Source organism: Sus scrofa, chromosome 16 (genome assembly GCF_000003025.6).
Source record: "Sus scrofa isolate TJ Tabasco breed Duroc chromosome 16, Sscrofa11.1, whole genome shotgun sequence".
Lineage (NCBI taxonomy): Eukaryota > Metazoa > Chordata > Mammalia > Artiodactyla > Suidae > Sus > Sus scrofa.
In genome coordinates this window covers 62,561,745-62,580,487 of record NC_010458.4, presented here as the reverse complement: position 1 = coordinate 62,580,487, position 18,743 = coordinate 62,561,745, and the positions used below count along the sequence as shown (strand labels likewise).

Genomic DNA, 18,743 nt, shown 5'->3' with positions numbered 1-18,743 from the left:
GCATAATGGGCACATAAAGGAGAGCTGCAATAGCCTAGAAGGCTGGTCAGTCACAGGAAGTTAATAGGAGGAAAAAACTCCTAAGAGTAAGATTTCCTAGACAAAGTGAGGGAGGAATATAATGATCATCTTAGGAAGAGATACATTTAAGCTCAGCTGAAAGGGAGAACACAACCTGGTACGTATATTGGCAACTTCCAGCATTTCAGTGTTACTGAGAGTCACATTGCAAAGCAGAGGGTGGAAGATTAGGCAGGAAGCCCTTGTATGGCATCCTCACATAGTTTTATTTTTTCCATGAATATATATTGAGCATCTGCTGCTAACTAGACCCTAGGGCTATGTTACTGCACAAGATCAGACTTAGTCTGTGGCCTGGGAAACAGAACCTACACAAAGCTAGGACTTGATCAAGTAAAAAAGACAATACTGAGACAAAGAGGAGTTGGGGAGATGACTGGAGGAGCATCTAGAAGCCAGACTCTGAGCCTCTGTTAAGGGTGCTGGTCTTAGCTGGCAAAGTACAAAGAAGCTCTCTCTTTTTTTCCCCTTTCTTTTCTGGCCACCCTGCTGCATATGGACTTCCTGGTCCAGGATCAGATTCCAGCTGCAGTTGTGACCAGTGCTGTCACTGCAACAGCACTGGGTCCTTGAACCCACCATGCTAGGCCAGGCATAGAACCTGTGTGCAGAGATACTGCTGATACCACTGTGCGACAGTGGGAATTCTTTGCAAAGGGTTTTAAGCAGAGGTTTTAAACTTGTTCAGATTTGCACCCTGAAAATATGATTCTGGGTGCTGTGGAGGAGAGAACAACTCCTCTCTGACTCGGATACCTTCTTTTTCCTAACTCCAATCTGTTGCGAAATAGAAACGAATCTTGGAATCCCCTCACCAGCATCACTCGGTCAGGCAGAAATCCTAGTAGCTTCCATTCTTTGCATCGGCCGCCATCTAGGGTTACCAACTGCGACGCCTTCCTGATTGCCTCTGAGGCCAACCACAACGTCTCAGCAACAATTATATTAATATCAGGGCTAGGAATGAGCTGATGGAAAGCTGTTCATCCATGTAATGAGGTCTCAGTTGCATTTTAGCAAAGTGTCAGATGATTTTCTAAGAGACTGCAGAGTTTTTACTGTTTGTCAAGAGATGGGGTAATTGGAGTTCCTCAGCTTCCACTGCAGTGTGAGAAATGTCATCTGTGCATGAGATGCTCAAGGCAGAATAAGAAAACCTGATGGGACCAATGACAGTGAGAGGAGCCCAGGACAAGAGGGGGAGGGGAGAGCAAGCAAACGGAAATGTAATGATCACCTAACAGTGATCAAGCATTATCCACGCTGTCTTATTTTAAATATGGCAGCTCTATGGGGGCAGGTATTAACCCCATTTGACATAGGGCTCAGAGAGGTAAATTCAGATTCATATTTTTCTAACTCCAAAAGTCTGATTTTAAAAGCTTTAACATTATATTCCAATCCTGGACAGAAAGGCCCTTAATCATTATGTGTCTTGTTGTAGAATTGTGGTCTATTTTTATAAAGGGAAACGTATTTCCACTAAGCTCAGCTGAATCTCAAAACTGTGTGTGCCTGTTCAGAGACAGTCATCCTGGCCAGTGCTCAGGGGCACATGGAGCCCACCTGGAATAAAAACCATCCACTAAGAAGAGTGGGTTCTATGCCAACCCCTTCAGTTTTCCCATTTATGTTAAATCAGTGATGAGCAGCACTAGCTGCCCCATGGAATCACTTGGGGAGACTTAAACGCCCAGGTTCAAATTCCACCCCACAGATTCAGATTTAGTTAGTCCTATGCAGTACTTCTCACATTTCAGTGTCCTGTGAGCCCCTTGGGGAACTTGGTAAATGCAGATTTGGATTTCCTGGGTGGGCTTGAGACCCTGTATTTCTAACAAGCTATAAACTGCTCGTCAGAGAACCTCACTTGAGCAGCTAGAGTCTAGGTGTAGGAAAGGTTGAGAACGACTGCTTTAAGGAGATGGTTTCAGTTTGGCACTAGTTTTTTTTTAAGGGTTTTAAAAAAATGTCAAATTAGAATGAGTCATACAGTACACTGAACACACGTCAAACGGCAGTGACCCTCTCTCTCTATTCTCAATTACAGAAGCCCTTTCCCTCCACAGAATCAAGTATCGACATCCTCCCACTGCATATAAAAGCATAGAAGTAAAAAACGAAAACAAAAACAAAAACCCTACAAATGGTAGCATTTAGGTCACACTGTTCAGTACTTTACTTTTTTCACTTCGTGTACCTTGGAGATTGTTTCATAACTACACAGAGAGAGCTGCTTCATTTTTAAAAGGTAAAAAATATATATAAAATAAAAATTACCCTTTACGTCATTTTTAAGTGGCATTAAGTGCCCTCACATTGTTGTGTAACCATCACCACCTTCGTTTCCAGAGTTTCCCAGATTGAAACTCCACAGCCTTGAAAAGATGCCAGTTAATTTTAAGCCTCCTTTACAACAAAGCAAGAGCTGGTCTCAGGGCAAGAGCTTTTTGACGACAGCCGTCACTGGCTGGACTTTACTCCTGGTGCTCTGCGTTCTGTGTATTAATTGCGGTTACCTTCTGTGATAAGCAGGGCTGATTTTCCACTTATCTCTTCTAAATAAACCAAAGTCCCATCAAAATACTGCTGTCTGGTGAGCAGCAGTGAAGGCTGCCCCACAGATGTGGAAGTTGCCGTTCATAAAGAACGGAAGCATTGGACACTCCCACTCTGCTTCTGAGCTCCCGGTTGACATTTCTCTCCACACACTTAGCAGGAGAAAGGGCCTTCCCTTAGTGCCTCATGCCCTGTACGCAAAGGCAGCCTTTTCTTGGCCATTTTCTCCAAGTCACACCACCCAGAGGACCCTCCTTTGCCATCCTTAATGGTAGCTGAGAATGCAGGTTTAGGCTCCTTATGGAATTTTGTGTCCTCTAAAAGCCAAAGGGACCTCATCCCCCAGTCTCCTTCAGTAGCACAATTGGAGATTGCCTTTCTAGAAAAGGGCACCTTTCAGTGGGTAGGTATCTGGCTTGCAGGAAGTCAGAAGGACCCACATCCGTCTCACATGGGAGGGTGCAGAGCCGACCTCGGCTAAAGGTAGAGGTGGATGTGCTGTGCAGCACACAATGCAAAGAGCTGACTTGAGAGCCCATAGTCCTGGAAGGGAGGCCAAGGGCTCACCCCCCACCAGCTCTGTGACCTGTGGCAGGTCATTTTGCCCTCCCGGTGGCAGGGCTTTGTTCACCCACCAAGTGGTGAGGTAGAGGTCTCGTGAAGCTTCACTGAGGTAGTAGATGCAAGGGTTTAGCACAGAGCCTGGCACATCATTAGTGCTCAATAAATGGACACCTTCCTATCCTGACTTCCTCCTTAAAGGGAATTAAAGGAGATGGGGGGACAAAGTAGTGCCCAGGGATGCTCACATGGCCACTGCCCAGCCAGGTTTCTACTTGTGACTGAAGGAGGTGGAGCGCGTGTGACAGGCCTCCCAGTATAGACATGGCAGGATAAATGGTATTACTAGATGGTATAGAAATGGTGAACTCTCCCCTGGAGTCCAGATCGACTCAAGAAGTAGCTGAGCAAAGAAATACTCTGAGAAGCTGATAGAAGAAAATATGCTCCCAAATGTATTAAGTGTAATAATTTCAATGATCCAGCACTTAGTCCTTCCCCTCCTTTGTTTCCTTTTAAGCAAAACAAACATCTGAAAAATCTGCAATAAACACTTTTTTTTTGAGAAGCTAATACACTGGGATCCATAGAACAAACACTTGAACCTCTCTTACATGCCTGAAACTGCTCTATCAGGAAAGAGTGACGAAGAGTATGGAGAGCCTTGCACTCATGAGCATACATCCTCCTGGGTCCCCTGCCAGCCCCCGACTCCATGACCCTACAACTCACGCATGTACAATACTTGCATCTCTTAAGCGTTCTCGAAATGCAGTGGTACCTGGTGGTCCTCTTGCCAGGCAGAGGCAGGGAAAATGGAAGTGGTTTTGTTTTCAGAGGTAAGCATAAGCATTTGTTAGGAAGCTCTCTCAATTGTTAGGAAACAGAAGCTTTACGATTATCCACGAGACGTCTTTCTGTAAATGGGAGAGTGGACAGAACAGCAGGATCATGAGCAACGGTGGGCAAGTGTTGGAGCTGCCCTGGTCACTGATGGGGAGGTAGGCAGGAGAGGAGCAGTGCAGTAAGATGGGGCCTGGAAAATATCCTTAGCATGAAGGTGCAAAAGCAGACTATGCACAAGGGGAAGACTTGTACATCATCACATGGTAGAAGAGGAAGAATGCGCCATCAAGCCACCAGCCCGTGTGTTATCCTGGTCTGGGGAACAGATTTGTACTTTCAAAGAACCGCTTCAAATCCCACCTCTCCCACTTACTTAATAGGCACTTACCCTTACCAGTCTACGTTGTGATGAGCACAGTACGTACCCCATTAGGTTGGTGGGAGAATTAGGAGAACTAATCAGCAAAAAGGGGTCACTACAGTGCCCAGGACACTGTAGAAATCTCATCACTAAGTGTATGTGGAGCAGAACAAAATGAAAGCAGGGAGGGTGATGCTACTGCAGAACACAACTTGTGCAAGATCACATAAATGCTAAAGGGAGTGGTGTCCAAGAGTGGACGAGATTTCCCTGACTCCTTTCTGCCTTTACTCCTTCCCAGCTGCATAAGCATTGCTTCTGAGACAGGGCTTTTTCTTTCTTTTTCTTTGTCTTCTTAGGGCTACACTCATGGCATATGGAAGTTCCCAGGCTAGTTGTCGAATCAGAGCTGTGTGGCTGGCCTACGCCACAGCCACAGGAACGCAGGATCTGAGCCGTTTCTGTAACCTGCACCACTGCTCATAGCAACACTGGATCCCTGACCCACTGAGTGAGGCCAGAGATCAAAGCCGCATCCTCGTGGTTACCAGTTGGGATTGTTTCCACTGTACCCCAGCGGGAACTCCCAAGGAGTCCTTTTTCTTGACAAGCAGCCACCATGCAGACCATTTTGTCTGCTTTTGTAAATGGAAGAATGCACAGGCCAGTTCTCAGGCTAAGATGCCAATGACGGAATTATAGCACTGCAAATATGCTTCATAATCTCATCAAATTTAGCCTAATCTTAAACCAGGGTTAAAAGAGGCCAGGGAAGGAAAGAAAAATTAGAACAGCTCTGAAAGGTTCTGGTTCCCAAGGGTAAGAAATGGGCTGAGGGTGCCTTGGAGAGACAGAAACTCCTTCCTCCTGCTTCCTACTGGGATATCTGGCGACTATAGGGTTATGTGGAATAAGCCACAACGAGCAGCTAAGGAGCTAAGCTGGGTCTGCCTGAAATGAGGCAAAAGACAAACAGGCACATGGCCCAGGATGGAAGGACCAGGGAAACCAGGTGAGGCAGGTTGGTCCACATCCCCAGTGGGGCTGGTCCAGCAGACCTTGTTTTTCCACGGCTAATTAGGAATCTGTTATCAAGGCATCTCAGAGAGGGTGACTCAGGCAGGAGGAGTTTGGGGCCGCGAGCACAGAGGTGAAGAACACATGCTTAGTCGCAGAGGTTTGTCCTGGCACCACTTTCAGCTGGTGCCTGTGGCCAAGTTCTCCCCCAAAATAATGTCTTTCTCTTCCCTACAATAGAAGGATAATACTGGGACATACTTGAGTATTGTTGTGTTTGGAGGACAGGAACTAATTAAACTCACACATATCAAGTACTCAATAAGAGGAACCTGTTATTAATTAATTACTGTTATGACTGGAGAGGCCTCTCAGAGCCATGCACACTCAGTGCTGGCAGTGGATGGATGGGGGCTTTCCAGGGATCCTGGTGCTCTCATACTGCATGCTGGTTTCCTGGCAGAATCAAATCCCCACCCAGGGAGAGCAAACCCATACATTAACTCCAAAAGCCAACTGGGTAACATGACCAAAACAACACGGAGGTTGGCGTCCATCTTTGACCAGCCCAGGATAGACCTCCGGACAATTTGTTCTGGTCATTTATGCAGATATAGATGTTAACTCAAGAGACTGTATGGATAGATAAGAGCCAGCTAGCACAGGATATTGTTATCACAGAGCTGAAAAAAGGCTCCTTACGGGTCAGTTCAGCACTCTATCTTGGAGAATAGCGGGCCATTGATTTCTTTTCACGAGCAAACTTATCGCCCCAAGGCCAGTGTGGTTGCTTTGAGAGGAGAAAATTCTGCTTGGTTTGATGATTGCCTACAGACTCAGCTTAAGTCATTTTTTTTCACTCCCTAGCCTAGGGATGACGGAAGGCCTTTGGGTACCTGCATGGAGAAAAAGTAGGTTGGGTCTTTCGGTATACATCCCTGTCACACTGGGTTCCCAGAGGAATGTGTGTTTCCTCTCTAGTTTACTAAGGAAATTTGGTATAGAAGAGGAAAAGCTTGCAATGAACAGAGTTGGAGGTTCAAATCCTGATTCTAGCCTTAGGCCCTGACTCTTCATCAGTTTCTATATTTACACTCTGCAAGTGAGAGGATCTTGCTCACAGAAAGCCTGAAGGAAAAGGAGCCTCAGCTGACATTTGAGAGGATGTTTCAGGAGGTAACATGTATCTGCTTTCATCATGCTCACAATACTACTGGGGGAAAAGTTCGGTAATAGACCCACTTATGGGTTCAGAACCTGAAACACAGAGTGGTTGAGAAACTTATCCGAGGTCACACAGCTAGCAACTTACCGAGCCAGGTACTCTAAACCACAAGCCCACCCACCATGAGGAACTGCCTCTTGCACCTGAGTTAACACAAGGAAAATGCTTCCATCAGTGGCAAGCATGAAGATGTAGTTAGCAAAAGTTGACTGTCATTACTATAGCATTAACCCTGAGCGCAGCATACAGTATCTGTAAATTCCCCTACAGATTTAAAGAATCTCAAACAATTTGGGTTCAGGCTGGTATCAAACCTATGTTCCAGGTTAGGGCTAGTGATTTACTTGTTTCCTTTTGGCAAGACGCACACTTTTGCTTTCTTTTTGAAAATATTCATCATTATTTTAAAAGGCCACTTGGGGAAAAGTATTATCTATAAAGCATGCTTTCTAAATCATGGTAAACAAGATTATAGAAAGCAGGCCTGGGATGTGGAATTGTTCATAAAGCAAGATCCGAAGGTATCTTGCTGAGTGGAAGGTAATGCACCTGATACACAGGTGTACATTCTCTTAAGTCAACAACACACATTCAGACCCTGTTTCCATCACTCGCTACCTGAGGACAAGTACCCTCCGAGCCTCACACTCCCCATTTCCAAAAACTGGAATCATCCGCATGAATGTTCAATGAGATTACTCAAGGAATCCTTTTCACACGAAGTTCCCAATAAAAGTCCACTGGCAACATTGTTATTTTTCCCACCATAGCCCAAGGAGTTAGAACAGGGTTAATGAGAAGCCTGCCCAGGATTCACGTCCAGGTCTGCAAACACTTAATACCATTATCTTTCCAGGATACAACTTTGCTTATGGACCACTTCCTCCTCACCAAGTCCTCAGGACTCTGGCTTTGCTCCTAGTTCAAAAAAATACATTTTCTTTTTCTTTCAAAAAAGCCATTTTTAAAAATCTGGAAATCTAGACCAGCACAGGAGAGTAGAAAAAGATAAGGAGTGCCTTGAAAAAAGAATGGCACACACAAAATCACACAACAACCCAGGGATCAGATATAAAATCAGAAGTCCCTTAAATAGGGACAAGGCCAGGGCTGATGCCAGAAAGGCTTACCACACATTACCATGAAGAAGACGTAAGAGCAACGAGGGACCCATAAAAACCAGCAGCATGTGAAATACTGCCAAGTGCTATACGCCTGCCAAGGAGGAAGTGTCGCTAGGCTGGATTCTAATGCTGCTCGCTGCAAAGCAAATAGGCTGGGTGTTAATTAAAGTGTGTGAGTTGATTCTCAAGGTAGCTGCCTAGGAAAGGGATCCTGCAGAGAAATCACTTTCTCTGATAGATTTCTTTTGGAATAGTGGGTTTTCTACAAGTGAAATTCTCCAAAACAACACATCTCCCCATGTGTTCTGTGCTCCTCATTGTTTGCAGGGCTGGGTGCTCTTAAGCAAGAGATATATAGCACCTGTTTCTTCTTCACTGTTATCGTGAATACTCCACAGAGGGCTGACATCACACGTGCACCTTCAACAACCTCATGAGTTATAGGGGACAGCTGTTCCTGTGCCATTTTATGGAGAAGAAACCCAAGAAGTGGAGGCATGAAGCGACTTGCCCACAGTTGCAGAGAGCAGTAGAGCCCATAGAAATACTTGGGACCACCTATTCCCAAATATGGGCCTCTTTCCATTCCTATAAATGAAGGATACCCCAAATAGCCAAAGATATGGGAGCAAAGGTTGGTGGGGATTTGAATGAGAGGCTTGAGGAAGCATGGCTGGAAGTATGCATACGCAGCTTTCTGAAATCACATTGGTGTGCCAAATACCCCAGGCACAGCCAAGGTCAACACTGTATCTGGAACAGTGTGCTGGGCTGAGTCATAGGCAGTGTTACTTATCAACAGCAGAGCCAGCCTTATCATACCTTGCTGTTTCCCCAGGAATGAAAACCATTTGAGGCTATTTATCCTTTTCCCCTATGTTTCTCTAAGAATGAAATCAGTTGCTCCTTGAGCACATGAAAACCCAGGTGCTTTCTGTTTCTAGACCAAAATGTTCACCTTCTCAAGGGAGATCGAGTTGAGGGTTGGATAAGAAAGAGGCAATGATATATCCTGATCCCTTCTATTATTTATTCACTCAACAAACATTAACCTAGCTCCTGTTCCTGGGAAATCAAATTTTTGTCCAGCAGGCAGAAGATATGGAAGGTCCCTACTCCCACGGAGTTCTACTAGGGAGGCAGACAATGAACAGCCATGACAGACTTCAGATTATTTTGAAAATAACACTTTAAGGGAGTGTACTTGGGATGGCAGTAGCATGGAAGAGGGGTCCACTTGCAATGCTAGGGTCTAAGAAGCCCTCTTAAACAGGCAACATCTGAGCCACAGCCTTACTGGAGAGAGTGGGATGTGTTCCAAGCAGAGGGAAGATTGCAGGTTCCAAGGAGGCAAAGAACAGAGGCAGCCAGTGTTGCTGGCTCACCATGAACTGAGGGACACTACATTGGGTGAAATCGGGGAATAGGCAAGAGTTGGAGTCATAAGAGTCCTGGCAAACCATGTTTGGGGTGTTGGGTTTAATACTTAGTACCCACAGTGGACTGGCCATGTCTGGCTTTCAAACACATTCCTTTCCTCTGGTGTTTTAAAGACCAGCTCCATTGCTCAGCTACACAGTCTCTGAATTCTTAATGACACAGACTATGGGGATTACATATTGCCGACTGTGGGCTCCTAACAGTCTCCAGATCCACAAGAAGGGGTTACTGAGATCTGAGAAGTAAAGACCCAGGTCTAAGTTAGCTCCAGAACATGGCAACAGGAGACGAGGCTATTGGCTTTGTTCTGTCCCAAGAAAGCCTCTTGACAGGTGGTTGTTTCTCACCTCTGCATACTTTGAATCTGAAAGACCCTCAGCTGAATAGGACCTCATCTATATAAGTTAAGAGTAGGTACTGAGATCAGCAAACCCTGGTTTGACTGTTAACATCCGTGGCCCTCAGCATCCTCATCATTAATTGTGGATAATGCCAACACCTGCTTTATGGGCTGCGATAAAATGAAGTGCTTTGCTGTCATGCTTTGCAAATCAGGAGCTTTCAATGAGCTTTTACCATTGCTCCTTTTATTCTAACCCATCAAAAACCCAACTCCATCTCACTCTCACTATTCCTCATGCAATTTACGTCTTTCAAAATCCTGCACAATGGTTTTGTAAGCTTTTGTGAAGAGATCCTGAGATAGTACAGTAATAACCAATTTGTGTATGCTATGGGCTCCCCATACCAGTAATTCATTCCAAGATTATAAAGGCAGAGGCTGTCTGCTCATCAGCAAAGGGAAGAGGGCAAGACCACACAGAGTGGCCACCCTAGTATCTGCAGCTGCTCTTATGACCCAGTCAGCTGGACTCAAGGGGCTTTTCTGATGAGCAGAGCCTTACTTAAACAAAAGAATGGGGTTCCCTGTTAGGCTGGAGCTGCAGGGGCTGGCAATAGACATAAGTGCAGCCCTAGCATCTTGAATACAGCGGAAAAGGCCAGGAGAAGCATCCTCTGAAATAGCATCCTTGCCCCAGCCCAACAAGGAGTGAGGAGAGCTGAGCAGAAAAGGCTACCTTAGGCTTAGCATCAAACAGCATGCTTACCTCTTTCCTCCTCAGCATGGGTGCCACAGCTATGATGGGGAGTCCACGCTCCTTGGGCGTTTTGATTCTGGTGGGGCACTGGGGAGGGAGGTTAGGCTGTTACCGCCTCCAGTTATCCCATCACAGGAAAGTGACAGCTAGAGAGAGAGCTTCCTCCACCTCCCTAGCTGGAGCAGGCTGCCCCAACGCCTTTTGAAGCTTCCGTGTCACACACCTGAACAAAATTTCTCCACCCCATTTCCTCCTCTCCTGGCCTGCTGCAGAAATCTGCTTAGCCACTCCCTCCCCAAGTCTTCCAAGCTTCTCTTCCAAGCCCTGCATCTCCACCCTCCTCCTCGAAGACTCCCTGACAGGTCTGGCCTAACCGGCTGGGTGCACAGCAGTAACCTTACAGAGTGGCCTGAGCTGTTAGCTGGTGGCTGGCTGGACTGATCTCCACCAGCCTGGCTCTGGCCCCTCTAGTTTATTTTGAGAGACAGCCCCTGAGTTAGTGAGAGCCAGAACTTGGGACTCTCGTGCAGGCGTGGAAAAATGAAAATTATCCATGTGCTGGGGATTAATTTAAAAGCCATAGCGATTTGAAGGCCAAGGGTCAGGGGATGGGGCCTCTGCCCAGCTGCTTCAGTCCAGGCCACGGAGCCACACCTCTCTGCTTGAGACTTGAATGAGACTTGACTATATTGCAGCCTTACTTCTGGGTCCCAGCTTTTTTCAGGACCTGTGCAGTGGCTACCTTTATTCTCAGGAGGAAGGTGAGGGAAAGAGCTCCAGAGACAGGTTGAAATCTGCCCACCAGGCCAAAAGGAGATTCTCTTTCTTCCTCTGTGAAGTACTGGGGAAAATCAGGAAGGATGGTTTAACAATGCACCCCATGTCTGTTATTAACAAGCTCTTTGTCACCCGGGTTAATTGCGCTTCCACAGAATCCACATGTGGTCTTAACATAAGGAGTTAAATTATCCTTGAAAAAAGGCATCATTACTCAGTTCCCAAAGCTAAACATTTGGGATTTTATTTCTCAACCTTGGCAAGTATTTTCTTTCTCCAGATCACAAGTTTCCAGATTTTAGGATTTCTAGTGATTATCCGGGTATTAAAAATGCAGATTTCTGCATGAAACGCTCAGATTCCAGGAGGGCGCAGGAATCTGTATTGAAAAAATTTCCCTAGGGGCCTCTGATGTGTGTGGTCTGGCACCTGGACTGTGAGGAACACTGCTCTAGAACGGGCCTAAATTCTTGCAGCCCAGCCTGGCATTTCTTAGAGTCTTTATTTATTTTTATTTATTTGTTTTCTCTAGGTCCACAACCGTGGCATATGGACGTTCCCAGGCTAGGGCTCTAATTGGAGCTGTAGCCTTCAGCCTTCGCCACAGCTACAGCAATGGGGGATCCAAGCCGAGTCTGCGACCTACACCACAGCTCTCGGTGACGCTGGATCCTTAACCCACTGAGCGAGGTCAGAGATCGAACCCGCAACCTCATGGTTCCTAGTTGGATTCATTAACCACTGAGCCACGCCAGGAACTTGGAGTCTTAACTTCACCTGAGGACCAGCTGTTCTCCAGTGGTTCCAATTTACACTTTTCCCCCTTGTCCTCAGGAATTTTGCTGCTGACTCCAGTTATCTTCCTCTTTAACTCAAAAATGAGCTTTGTTAGAAGAGAGCATCTTAGCCACACAGGTATTGCAACTGGAAGAGGCCTTAGAAATGATACCACTGAAGCCTTTTTTCAGACCGGCAAATACCAGGGACCTTAAGCCCTTGTTCTGCCCTTTCTCCCACCTGAGGCCCAGACCTCATACTATCACCCCCACTACCACCACCTGTCCCCAAGCAAATTCCCCCATGCCACCCAGCCTCTTCCTAGGCACACTCTCCCTCCTCGTTCCCCCACTTCTGGACAAGAAGCCAGCTGCGGGGCCCCACCATCAGTTCCTCTCCCTGCCCATGGCTCAGGCAATCTGTGTTCAGGTTCCTTGATTCTTGAGACCAGCTTAGTTATAGAATAAGATATTCACATCCCACCGGCTCCCCCAAATGGAGTTAGCATTCAGGCAACTGGATCTCACAGGACTGTCTGTGCCAATGCTTTCAATCATAGGGCCAGAGCTACATGGCCGTTTTATTCAAAACACATTTACTAGGCACCTAAAGCAGGCAGGGGCCTGAGCTGTTGATGATGTTGTTACTATTACTGCCATCATCTTGCCAATGAACTGGGCAGAGGGCACCGAAGAGGAATCCGTTGAAGAGAAGGATGTGGGGTGATGTGTGTGCTTCACTTGCTCAGGGGGAAATGCCCACCCCGACCCTATCTGTAGCTCAGGGGATCCCATGTGATACAACAGGGAAACTAAAAGTAAATATTTTCTTGCCTTGCCAATGCAGTTCTGCAAGATATTCCCGGTACTTTTAACCTACAGACCAAAGGGATAGAAGCATAGTCTGGTGGTTACAGGCACAGACTTTGGATTCAAACCCCTTCTCTACCAGCTCCCAGATGTGTGGCTGTGTGGTTTGGGGCAAAGTGCTGTCCCTCCCTCTGGAATAATAGCAGTTCTTATACCACAGGGCTGTTACCAGGATGATATGAACGAATATGTACAAAGTGCTTTTTAACAGTGAAAGTGCTTAAATATGATGATGATGATGATGATGATGAGACAATGCAGGAGATCCTGAACAATGTTACCATGTGTTTATTTGCACTATAACAGATTCATAATATTTTTTCACCTAATGACCAATACTGTCTTCCAAAAATTTGCTCCATTTGGTTTATGCTTCTCACCTCTATGCCTAAGGTTCTTTATTTATGCTTTCCTTCATGTATGCATTTAAATATACATATATATTCATTTAAATATATATATGTTTAAGAACCACATGGCTCTTTATATATATATATATATACACACACACACACATTATATATATATATTAATCAAGAATGTACTGTGTGTCAAGAACTGTGTTGGGTCCTGGGGATACAGTGGGTGAACAGATAGCCATGATCCCTGCTCTGAAGGAGTTTACAGTCTATCGGCCTACCAGATACTGATCGAACAATCACATATAAAATATGACATTATAATTGTGATAAGTGTTAAGAAGGAACAGTACCTGGTGCTGAAAAAGCTTGTGAGAAGGGACAGGACGTGGTCAAAAGGTTAGATTAGAACTGGGATGTGAAGGAAGAGATGGAGTTAGCTACGTCAGGTGGGGATGGCCTGTTAGAATATTGCAGGTAGAGAGATGCCATGTGTATTAGTCAGTTTTGCTACAGTAACAAAAGACCCCCAGGTCTCAATGACATACACTGTTAAAGGTTTATTAATTGCTTATTTTATAGGCTGGCTGTGGGTTGACTGCAGCTCTGCCTGGGCTGTGACTCGGCTTCTCATTCAGAGACTGACACTGAAGCAACAACCCCTATGTGAAATGTGGTATTTTTGTAGGGTAAAGTCAAGAGCACTGGTGGAAATGTTCCAGGACTCTGACTGGGTGTGGCCTTGTCATGTCTGTTTATATTCCTTTGGCCAAAGCCCAAAGCCAATGGGACAGGGATGTATGGTCCTCAATACTGGTGACATAGCAAGGTACATAGCCAGTGACAAGAACATAATGCTCTTATAGGAAAAGGGGTGAGAATGAATAACTGCAAAAATAATATGATTTACAATATCAAGGCTCTGTGGTAGCAGGCAAATGGGGAAAAATCCTGGAGACCTGGCTACTAGTGAGAGAGTTGGCAGGAGCATAATGAGAATTGAGGGTGGAGCAGTAGGTGGAGACAAGCCATGGAAAGCAATCTGAACTTTACACTGAGCAATGAAAACAATGACCTTTACCCATTCAACCTCTTTCCTTAGTTGTGAAAAATACTTTTCATGTTTTTCTGGTTTCTGAATTTATACATGTTTACTACAGAAAATGTGGACTGAACAGATACATTTTAAAAACTATAGGGAGTTCCCTGGTGGTTTAGTAGTTAGGACTTGGTGCTTTCACTGCTGTGACCTGGATTCAATGCCTAGTCTGGAAACTAAGATCCCACATCAAACCACCGTACACCATGGCCAAAACAAATTTTGTACATAGGCAATTACCTATGTATAATTTTTCAACTCAGAGAGAACCATCATTGATTGATTGATATTTTGTTGAATACGTTTCTAGACTTTTAGATGCTTTTTTAATGTACAGAAAGTTTTTTTTTTTTTCTTTTTATGGCTGCACCTGTAGCATATGGCAGTTCCCAGGCTAGAGGTAGAATTAGAGCTGCAGCTGCTGGCCTACAGCACAACCACAACAATGCCAGACCCAAGCCACATCTGCGACCTATGCCACAGCTTGTAGCCATGCTGTATCATTAACCTGCTAAGTGAGGCCAGGGATTGAACCCTCATCCTTACGGGCGTTATGTCAGGTCCTTAACCTGCTGAGCCATAATGGGAACTTCCATAACGTATTTTTAAAACCACAATGGATCGTATTCTTCATCAGTTTTTATGAATGTTCTCCCACTTCCTAAATAGTCTCCTCGATATCTCATCATATGGATGCACCATAATTTAACCTGTTCCCAACTATTGGTTATACAGGTGTTTGCAATTTTTCCATTTTATAAAAATTCTGCAGTGGAGTTCTTTAGATTCAGCAATATCCATATCATTTAATAGATGTGGTATTTTTATCTTAAAGGGCAGGACAAATTTAAGGCCCCTGATCACAGTGCCAATGGTCCTTTGAGAAAAATCACAGCAAATCACACACAACCCCAGAGCAGGATTTGCCAATTCTGTTGATAATTATTTCATATTGCCAATTTAATCAGTGGAAGATAATGTCTTTTTTTAATTTCAAATTTATTTGATAATTCAGGATAGACCTCATTTTCTATAATTCCCTCTGCTTTCAGTAGGGAAAGACTTACCTGATTAAAAAGCTGGGACTTTTGGACCTTCTGCTTGGAATGCACTCCCGGTTCCTCTTCAGCAAAGTATGACTACTTTCTCCCTTGCAACTCATTGCAAGATTTTCTTCTGCTTCCTACAAGAAGCCATCTTGGATTGTCCCCATCTCTTTATGATGGGAACTGCCAGTAAGGATGTAGACAGTTGGTTCTATGTATATGATAGAATGATGTGGTTCCCATGTGCCTCATCTTCCCAAAGGCAGAGGGTGTTCATCTTGACTGAATTTTGTGCCCTCTCATAGTGACTCACTCTGTCCTCTGCATGCATTTTTGCTGGCCATAAATATTTGTGAATAGATATTAGGAGAAGCCATAATGGTACAATGGCTGGGTAAGTTTTGACCTGATGGATGACTCACTCATGGAGACTGGTACACGGCTGTAATTATTAATAAAATATTGTGGACCAAAAGTCATGGTGAATGCCACCTTTTGGGATCCCTTTTTTAGATTGTAACCTAATACCAATTTTTCAACCTTCATAACATAGCCTAGCAACAGGGCTTTCTGATTTGGTAGAAGGCCGATAACTTTATCTCTCTCTGGTATATTTATATATTCTTTTTCTCCTAACCAAAATCCAAGAACTTTTACTCAGGTGATATGTGGCATGATTTTCAGTTAATTTTTATTAGAGACTGGACTTTTTTTTCTTCCTGTTACAGGTTGTGCTAATGTCTTGTCAAGCTAGTCTGACAATGGAAATTGTACCTTCATGCTCTCATTCTCATGTTACAGAGAGGGGCCAAGAAGCCTTACAACATGAAAAGGCCATTAATGAGCACTGTTGTGTCAGTGGGAATATGGAGAAAAGGGCAACCCTTGTTGACATGGTCTTGTTTCCTGGGACAGTGAATTAAGTGATTTCAACTCTCCCTGAGGCTCAGCCGTATTGGGTTTATGATAATCTATCTCTATACTGGCATAGTTTGCATGCTCATCCTGAAGGAGCAGAGACTAAAGCCTGTCAATTATTTGCCCCATCCTGTGATTCCTTCTACACTCATTCTGTGCCACGGAATCCAGAAGTAATCATAGGGTTATTCTCTCACATAGCTCCACACAGCCCCCACTCAGTGACAAGAAAGCCTGCATGAGATCAGATCTATCTGCCTTCTCCACATGCTTCAATATTACCAGACGGGGCTTGAATATAGTATACAATCTAACAGCTATTCTCACTGCTCTCTCCCATTTCACAAAGGTTCTCTATGCCTTCAAACAGATAGATGCTCTTCTCCTCCCAGAAACAGTGAGATTTTGGTTTTTAATCATTGTTTTCTGCCAAGACCAGCTCAGCAGGTTGGGGCTGAAGAAAGGGTGCTGTGAAACTTAAGGAAAAAGTTAACATAAAGCAAGACACAGAGACATTTATCTTAATTAAAGGTGGGAACCGGGGGACTCAAAGTCTCAAGGACCAAGAGCCCCACCCCAAGAAACCACACTGCTTTTATTGTACTCTTTAGGATTATGTTAAGTGAGGAGGGGGCTATAGGTTCAGGATATAGGTTTTTTAAAATTATTTTAAAAGTCACATAGCCGGTAGCAGATGTTTATTCTGACCTTTAGGCATTTAACAACCATTAGCATTGAGGTGTTGCGGAAACCGCAAAAACTGTGGCAACGGAAGGAGACAAACAGCACTCGGAGATATGGAAAAGCAAGGTTTATTCAGCACTGGTGCGGGCTCAGAGGAGTCACCTCCAGAGTCTGAGCACCAGGTCTTTGTTCTCAGTAACTTTTATACACTACAAGGTCTTGATTCTTGATTTTCCCATGTAAGCATCCCGGACCTCCCCCATCCCCAAGCAGACAGTGTCCCTCCCTAAGAAACTGAGCCAGCAAGGTTACAGAAGCAGAACTGATAAGCAATGCTAGGTACCTAATTAGCAGGACTGCTGGCTTGGACAGAGAGCACACAGTTGTTACATTATTACAAGAAGGGTGGCATAGTGATTAGCACAGCTGGAAAGGCTTGCAGCTGCCTTCTTAGCCAAGGGAGGGTTGTTCTTTAGTTAAAACTCCATTTCAGAGGAAGCTTAGCATCAGCTATCTATGCGGAGCATTCTAGAGAATCACCATTGTGCTTCTTCAGGGAGTGGCATGCCTATCTGCCTCAGCCCAGTGTGCCTAGATTTGCACCTCAGTTTTCCTTGCTAATGTATATCCTGCTAATGACCCCTCATAAATCCATTGGGGCCATGAGGCTCATCTTCCTCTTATTCTTTAGAGGACATATCATGCTGTGCAAACAATGTGCCTGGACCATTCAGTCCTCATTCAGTTGACCAGATGCATAATTTACACCTTTAGGTCTTTGTTCTTAAGCTTAAGTTATTTACCAGCACTGCGACTGTTTTTCAAGCAGGAATATGGGTAAGGTAAGGCAGGACAAGATGGAGTTTTTAGCACAGAAAATAGAAGCAAAGAGGCTAAGAAAATATTGCAAACATGTCTGGCGACAGTTTTTCAAATAAAGCCAAGGCATCACCTGAACAGGTGTTTGCTCTATGAATTACTTAATTAAAACAACTCCCTGAAGGCCCCTGAAATACCAGAAGAAGAGAGTGAAGCCCAGGGATTTAATTTTGAATAATTCCTTTATTAAAATGGAAAGAAAGACAATCTGGTCTACTTCAGTTTAGGGGACTACATTGAAAATCCATCAGCAGAGAATGGTACCTTGTTAAAAAGCAGCATTTCCAGAGTGTGTTATGAAGACCACCTGTGTTACGATGATTTGTGAAACATTCAGGTTCTTGACGCTACCCCAGACCTACTGAACTCTCTGAAGATGGGGCCTGTGTCTGCATCTTAATACCCACCAAGCCAGATAATTTCTTTGTACACCAAAGTTTAAGAACCAACACAGGGCTTAATGATATTCTTAGGGGAGTCTGAATGTGATATTATCTTCCTAAAACTCTCGGAGTTCCCCTGTGGCACTCCAAGCAGGTTAAGTATCCAGTGTTGTCACTGAAGTGGCCTGGGTTGCTGCTGTGGTGTGGGTTTGATCCTGGCCCGGGGAACTTCCACCAAAAACCCCTATGTGCCAGAACATTGTTTTGTTTCATTTTGTTTGATTTTTAGGGCCACGCCCTAGGCATATGGAAATTCCCAGGCTAGGGGTTGGATCGGAGCTGTAGCCGCCGGCCTACACCAGAGCCACAGTAATGCCAGATCCGAGCCTTGTCTGAGACCTATGCCACAGCTTATGACAACACGGGATCCTTAACCCACTGAGCAAGGCCAGGGATCAAACCCATGTCCTCACAGATCCCAGTTGGATTCGTTTTCACTGAGTCACAATGGGAATTCCCATCAGAACACTGTTTAATGTCGTCCTCCTCCATTAAATTATTAGGTCTGTGAAAATCAGGACTAGAGAGTTGACTGTTACATCCCCTGGGCCCAGCAAAGTGCCTGGTGCATTGGTTCC

At 44.8% G+C, this 18,743-nt stretch overlaps 1 protein-coding gene across 2 annotated transcripts in view; it reads right to left on the bottom strand.

Annotated features, from left to right (window-relative positions):
• ATP10B (ATPase phospholipid transporting 10B (putative)) overlaps positions 1–10,675 on the bottom strand; it is a 348,672-nt gene extending 337,997 nt beyond the window's left edge. Inside the window, exon 1 of one of the 2 annotated variants that reach the window (XM_021076903.1) lies at positions 10,324–10,675. The gene's annotated coding sequence lies outside the window, so the exon portion shown is untranslated. The remainder of the gene's footprint in view (positions 1–10,323) is intronic. The other variant, XM_021076905.1, reaches the window with a different exon arrangement.